The following is a 7,351-nucleotide window of genomic DNA, read 5'->3' as shown; positions in this document are numbered from 1 at the left end:
GGTATCACACCCCGAGTATGTTGATTTCAATAGTGATGAAGATGATTTGCTAGGTGATGATGATTTACTTGTTGACAATTCTAGTGATGAAAACTATGATGAACATGCTATTAATCATGCTGATCAAGATAAAATCAATGACGATGATAAGAAGGAGATTGAGCGTCTAACTAAAGAACTAAACACTCTTAAGTTAGCTCATGAAACTACCTTGTAAAATCATCGAGAGCTTTTAAAGACTCATGAGAAGTTACGCTTCGAAAAGCTTAACCTTGAGCAAGAGCATGGGTTTTTAAAAGCGATCAATGATGATCTTCACAAGAAAAGTTCTTCTTACATTGCCAAGCGTTTACTCTTGTCTACTTACATGCCACAAGTTAAATCTAGCAACAAGAGTAAGAAAGATTCTTCTTTTAGTAGAAACAATAATCATGCTAAACCCAATGTTGTTGCTTCTAGTAGTTCTCTTGATTCCACTAATGATTCTCTTAGCCAAGTGACACTTGAGCAAGAAAATAGCTTATTGAAGGGAATTATAGAGAAAGGTGTTTACAAGAGCCTTGCCGGAAGTAAGCAATTTGAGGAAATTGTACGCAAGCAAGGTTGTTTCTTTCTTGCCTTGCGCACCACAGCAGATCAATGATTACCTTCATCCATGGCCCCCGATCGTGGTACATCAAGCAGCACGAATCCTAAAGTTGTGGTCTCCTGATCGTTTTGGAAGGCTCGAGGCCTCATCCGATCTCCCCAGAAGCTTCTAAACCCTCCTCACCATCCCCTCCCCAAGAAAGCCTTCCTGCTCCTCCTTTACAAAACCCCCTCCCTCCATTTCCCACCCCCATCTCACTCAGCCACAAGAATCCAAAATCATCACCCACCCTAGAGCGAGAGAGAGAAGACAGAGAAAGAGAAGAGAGAGACCATGGCTTCCGCCGTCGATTGCAAGGGCAAGGAAATTGCGCCGGCCAACCTCCTCACGTCCAGTACTCCCGTGGCCTACTGCTTGGCCGACTCCCCTGTCGTCACCGCCGCCCGCCGCCCATACAACACCCAGGCCAAGGAGGTCAGCCGCTACGACAACGACGACGACGACTACAGCGCCCGTGACCTCGTCACCCCCAGCTTCTTCTTGCAGGGTATGCTTCCGTTCCCTACCTGTGGCGCGTTGTTTCTTTGCATTCGTGCTGAAGCCTCAACACCGTGAGTCAAATCATCCCTGTGATCTGCTTTTGGTGTCCTTGGTGTAGATTTTGCAGACGTGCTCGACCCGCTTGGCGCGCTGACTAGCATGGCCCGTCTGCTGTCTCTGATGGAGGACGTCGCAACTCAGACCGGCGGCCTCTCCTCCACTGCTGGGGCTGGGGCGTTGCGGCTCGGACGGTGGGTGGCCAAGGAGGACGATGACGCGGTGTACCTCAAGGTGTCGATGCCGGGGCTGACCCAAGGAGCACGTGGAGGTGCACGCGGACAAGAACATCCTGGTGATCAAGGGCGAGGGCGAGAAGCAGCCCTAGGATGGCGATGACGACTCCGCGGTGCCGAGGTACAACCGCCGCATCCAGGTGCCCGCTGCTGACGCGTACAAGATGGACAAGATCAAGGCCGAGATGAAGAATGGCCTGCTCTGGGTCACCCTGCTCAAGGTCAAGGAGGAGGAGCGCAAGGACGTCTTCCACGTCAAGGTCGAGTAGTCCTTGTGGATGTGGTAGTGCTCATGGAGGATGGCCGGCGAGAGAGTGTGAGAGAAGCCTTGTTGATGTGGTCATGTTTGGTGTCTTTCTTCCTTGTTTTGCTTCGTTGATGGTCTTGGATCTAGTAGGTAGTGGTCTGGTGGTGAAGTTCGGCCGCGAACTCTGTTAAGTTCCTCTAGTTTCAGCATATGATGAACTTGCTTTGGTGGTGAAATTGGTCATGAAATTCTGTTGATTTCCTCGAATTTGGCATATGGTGAACTGATTTGGTACTGAAATTGGTCACGAAACCTGGTTGATCTCCTTAAGTTTGGCGTGCTGGACTAATTTGGTGGTGAAATTGGTCATGAACTTTATTGATTGTCTCAAGTTTGGCCTGATGAACTACTTTGATTGTCTTAAGCTAGTCCTGCCTGTCTATCTTTCCTCGTTCTTGTTCTGTATTGCTTTAACTTTTCTGTAAAAAGCTAAGGATTCATGCCTATCCTCGTGTTTGACGTCATGGAGTTGGTGAACGGGCAGTTACAGGTTGATGATTTTTGCTTATCCTTGAATCTTTTGTGCTAAAATTTTTGTTTGTCTGATCTCCTCGAATTTTGTGTGTTATCTGAACTGATTTGGTGGTTCCCTGAACTGATTTTGTGGTTCCCTGAATGTTTTGTGTTTATCCTATGTGTTTACTTCTTGTACACTTATCCCGACTCCGTCCATGACCATGGACAACGACTAGTTAAATATTTTTTCACTCTGCGGAGCTTGTACATTTTACCCATTAAGTCACACACTTCTATAATGTCACCAATGAAGCTTTATTGTACTTTAAGAGAGAGTGGTTGGACCTCATTACCTTTCCTCATGATGTAAAATATCCCCCGCCGGGACTCTATCAAGCTTTCAGTTCAATGGGTCAAGTATCTCCACAAGTTAGAGCAACTCCAACGGATCGACCCAAATGGACGATGTTTTTGTCCTTTTTTGTTTGTTTGGATCGGCCACCCGCCCGCCGTCCGCCCTTTTTTAGTTTTGGGTCGGCAGTGCGCCCAACGGGCCGACCCATATCATGATCGTGCGCGCTTTAGATCATGCCAGCGGCCATGCCGTCGCCCTGGTTTTGGCGCTCCAGCGCGCGGGGGGAAAGCGGCCTAGCGCGTGGGAAAGGTTCACGCGCGCGCCGCTGCCGGCACTCGTTATAAGAAGGCGTTGCCTCCACACTCTGCCCAGCTCGTTGTCCGCCGCCCAATCATCTCGCCTCAGCGCCACCATGTCGATCCGTTGGCTGGGCGCTTCAGATTTTCGCGGAGTCCGTGAGCGCCGCTCCGGCGCCTTCTCCTCCGAGATCTGGTTTCACGAGAAACGTCTCATCCTCGGCACCTTCGACACCCCAGAGGAGGTGGCCCCCACGCATGACGCGGCGGCGTAGCGCCTCCTGAGGCCTCGTCGGGATATGAATTTTCTCGACGTGTCAAGCCAGCGGGCGCAGGATCTGGCGCCTCTCCCGCGGCTTTTCACCGACGAGGGTCGTCGTGTCTACCGGAGGTGGCAGCATCGCCTCACCATCGCCAAGATGGACATGGAAGCCATGGAGGTGTGGCGCGAACGCTTCCCGCAGGACATCGTCGATGAGCGTCAGTTCTACAAGCAAAGGAGGTTGGAGAGGGACGCGAGGAGGACAGAGCGAGCCGCCTATCGGGAGGCCAAGCGTTCGCGGAAGCAGGCCGCTCAATTGAAACTGAAGCAACGGGAAACGTCGGGTTGGGACTTTGAAGACGAGTAGCATGCTGATGCCTACATTCAGACGTCGGAGGAGGACATTACCGAGTCGGAGTCAGAAAGCGACGAGTAGTGGTCTTTTCTTTATCTGTGTACGCTAGAACTATCTATGTATCTATTTTATTGGAAAAAATGGCCGGCGGCGTCGGCGACGAAGCAGGCGGGCGATGGTGTGCTGTTTGATGTGGAGCGACCAATCCAATGTGCCGCCGACCAGCGGGCCCGATGATGAAAGAGGGCGAGTGCGCGCGCGTTCGTCTCGTGTCCGCGCCGACGCAAATCCGGCTCAAAAATGGACCGAGAATGGGTCGGCAGGCGGACGAAAGCGAATGCGCGTCCGTTTGGGTCGGCGCGTTGGATCGACTTTTTTGTCCGCGCCGACCCAAACGGACGGCCGCGGACAAAATGGGTCGCCCCATTGGAGTTTCTCTTAGTGGTTCCTCTTACCACTTAATCAGTTCTGAGGGTTGACATTAGTAAACATGCATGGCTAAGAACATAATTAGGGTCACCCATAAATATAGTATGGTTGCATTGTTATTAATAGATTCAATGGCACTATGACTCGATATAGCGGACGAAGAAGGTCCTCATGATGGCAAACAGCCCCACAGATCAACCTTTTTGGAGAGAAAAGTGCTCAACTTTGTTTCTACCTCGAACACGCAGGTAGAAAAATCCCATAAATTGGAGGTTTAGGTTGTAGGGTAAAATAGGATTAGGGTTGTTGGAGGGAGGCAGGGAGATCCCATGTGGGACCAATCACCCCTAGCTTGCAGCCTAGGGCCAATCCACCAGGTGGGGCTACGTGGGATCCATAGGCGCCTCCGTGTCCCAATTTTTGCACTGACTGTTGTCTCGTGAGATTATTTTTATAAGCTCTTGGAAAATAATTTCTTCATTGCTCTTCTTTTTGGTCCCTTTCTGATGTTTTCTGGCAATTCCCCTTCCTCCTTTGAAGCATGTAAATTAAGAGAAAAATACATAAGAACGGTACGAAAATGTGCAAAATATGGATAATTATAAGTAGTTCATAATAAGAAATAGTGATGCAAAATGAAAGAACCCTAAGATGTGTGTCCTCCACAACACGCTTCATGTACAGTGATGCTTGAAGCCTACCTTGGTTGTTCCCATGGTCACACTTCCTCTAGTAGATGGTGCAACCACCAGGTGTGATTTGTTGTGGTGGTTTAATTACTAACATTGCTCTTTTTTTTGAACCACAACTTGATTGGTATGAGGGATATTAGTTTGTGACAAGAACCATTGGAGGGACAAGTGAGTTCTTCATTTGTTTTGTAGTGTGCTTGACTCAGATTAGGGGTGTTATCTCTACCTACTAATACCTTGATTCTCATGAAAGGGGAAAGTTATCACTTGGCGCAAACTCTTGCACTTTGGGGCCACAACATGGATTATATGAGACTGGTGGAAACAAGACTGGTGGTACATGTGAAGGGTATGATGATAAAAGTTTGGTCCACTGGTCCATGGTTGACTAGTCAAAGGTGGAGGGTACATAGTCTGTAGTGAGCCAAGAAATCCTATTTGATGCTTATTGCGTCAAATTGTCAACCTAATGCACGAAGCAATAGCGACTTGGATTAAGCCAACTAGAAAGGGGGCATTACATACAGTCGAGCGGTTTTCTTCTATTTCTCATGCATGATTTTTCTTGGGTTTTCTCTTTTGTGTGTCACTTTCATCACTTTTCTACGGATTTATTCTCATACATTTTGTTCATTTTTCTTTCTTTTTATCATTTTCTAAATTTGAAAACATATTTTAACTTTGGGAAGATTTTTAATTCATGAACATTTCAACATAAGGCGGGCATCTTACATTTCCCTTTTTTTCAAAATTTTGTGAACAATATTTAACTTTTGGGGAACATTTTTAAATTTATGCACATTTTTTTAACTTCATGGACATTTTTCTAAACTCCTAGTCACTTTTTAATCATGAAATATATTTTAACTATCAGAACAAACCTATATAGTTTTTTTCCGAGATTTTTTTTCTTGAAAAACAAAAGAACAAAGACCAAGACGAATGAAAAGTAAATCTTTGTCAATGGAGCACCCGAAGGAACATTCAGTAGGTCCGTACAGGACCAAGCGCTACATGCCTTACGTCCATTCCCTCTCATCCCTCTCCCATGATGGCCCTTCTAGTGTTGGGATCATTTTATTTTTCCATCCTTGTTGATATTTTATTTTTTATTTGAATTTAGTTATTTGCCTTGGGCTTGGGTTGATTGCCTTAGACCTGGGTTGAACACATTGGACTTCATTGACTTGCCAGGTAGAAACCTATGTGTTGGGAATTCGATATAACCCGAGATCGTTGTTACCCAAACTTGTGGATGACGTAATTGTTTGATGATTAATAAAATAAGTCATGATGGTATTTCATTAAACTATTATAACAACTGATAGTTCATCCAGGGGAGGTTGCAACTGAGGTGGTAGTTTGGTTAAAACTGCTATGGTTAAATGGTAATCACCGCCTAAAGTTTACTACAATAAACTTGGCCGTGCACTGGTGAACAACAGGAACTTTACTAGCGCCAAAGAGTTTGTCTGGGGTGATTAACTAAGGAAGGACTATGATCCTGGAGGTTTTGGAGCATAATGGAGCAAAAACTAATATAGTTGCTTTGTAACTCACACTATGGGTCCAGAATCAAGATCAAGATGGTTCACTCACATAGAGTAACCACTTGAGATGAAATTTGGCAGGGCTTGGTGATTTGGCCAGATAAAGGTGCTGTAAAAATTTCATACCAATTGGTTGTACCAAAATGGTACTTGCTTCACAAACATCTTCACTGAACAGAAACTTGCAAAATTTCTATAGAAATATTGGCTAAGTGAACTGGTGCCACATTTCATGGAGAGAAGTTATTTGGGTAGGAGAACAGCCTGGTAATTTATCACTATTTTTGAAGCAATATAAATCTCACTTGCTTCACAACCCGAAAATTTTACCAGAAGTAAAGATTTGGTCATGTGCTCACATAGATGATTGGGTGGGGCTGAAATTTGTAGGACTGAGATAATATGAGCACAAGAAGAGGCATGCAAAATTTCAACTCATTTGAATAACCCTAGCTAGCACTTCCTTCACAAAGGCTTCCCTTAGACATGAACTTTGAAAAATCAATGAGGAAGCTTGGCTAGGAAAATAAAGTTGAATTTTGGCACAGGTCAATTATTTGGATGATATATCATGCCCAAAAAGTTTGGGGGCAAATGGTCAAAGATAAATAGCACTTGCTTCACAATGTGCCATTTAGGACAGAATAGGAAATGAATTTATTGAGCATGATGAGAAATATGGCCAATGAAATATTTTGCCATATTTGAGGAAGATATGACCCAAACAATTTATAAGAATTATTTGGGGATTTTTGGATGGACAGAAATATGGGTTGCTTCACAACCTAGGGCAGATAGAGTTATTCCTTTAATAGGAAAAGTAGTATTCCCTAGAAAAAGAAATTAGGGTTTGGTCAAGCAGTGGAGTGACATGATCTTGGCAAAGTTTTAAGAATGATGAGCCACTTGGGAGGGGGAATGAAGATGATTTCCCAGGTGACAAGGCCACAGAACCACTCCAAAAAGAAAACCAGAGAAAAAACCAATTAAATCAAAAGAAAAAGAAAAGGGCCAAAATCTAGGCTGTTACAGGGAACGCGGTATTTCAAAAAAATCCTACGATCACACAAGATCTATCTAGGAGGTGCATAGCAACGAGAGGGCAGAGTATGTCTACGTACCCTCGTAGACCGAAAGCGGAAGCGTTAAGAAACGCGGTTAATGTAGTCGAACGTCTTCGCAATCCAGCCGATCAAGTACCAAACGCACGACACCTCCACGATCTGC

The 7,351-nt window shown here is 45.5% G+C and overlaps 1 pseudogene; it reads left to right on the top strand.

The window, feature by feature from the left end:
• Positions 1 to 922: 922 nt before the first annotated feature.
• Positions 923 to 1,809, top strand: LOC119332656 (annotated as a pseudogene).
• Positions 1,810 to 7,351: the final 5,542 nt, after the last annotated feature.

The sequence above is a fragment of the Triticum dicoccoides genome, chromosome 7A, assembly GCF_002162155.2.
Source record: "Triticum dicoccoides isolate Atlit2015 ecotype Zavitan chromosome 7A, WEW_v2.0, whole genome shotgun sequence".
Lineage (NCBI taxonomy): Eukaryota > Viridiplantae > Streptophyta > Magnoliopsida > Poales > Poaceae > Triticum > Triticum dicoccoides.
This window is presented reverse-complemented; position numbering and strand designations above follow the sequence as displayed.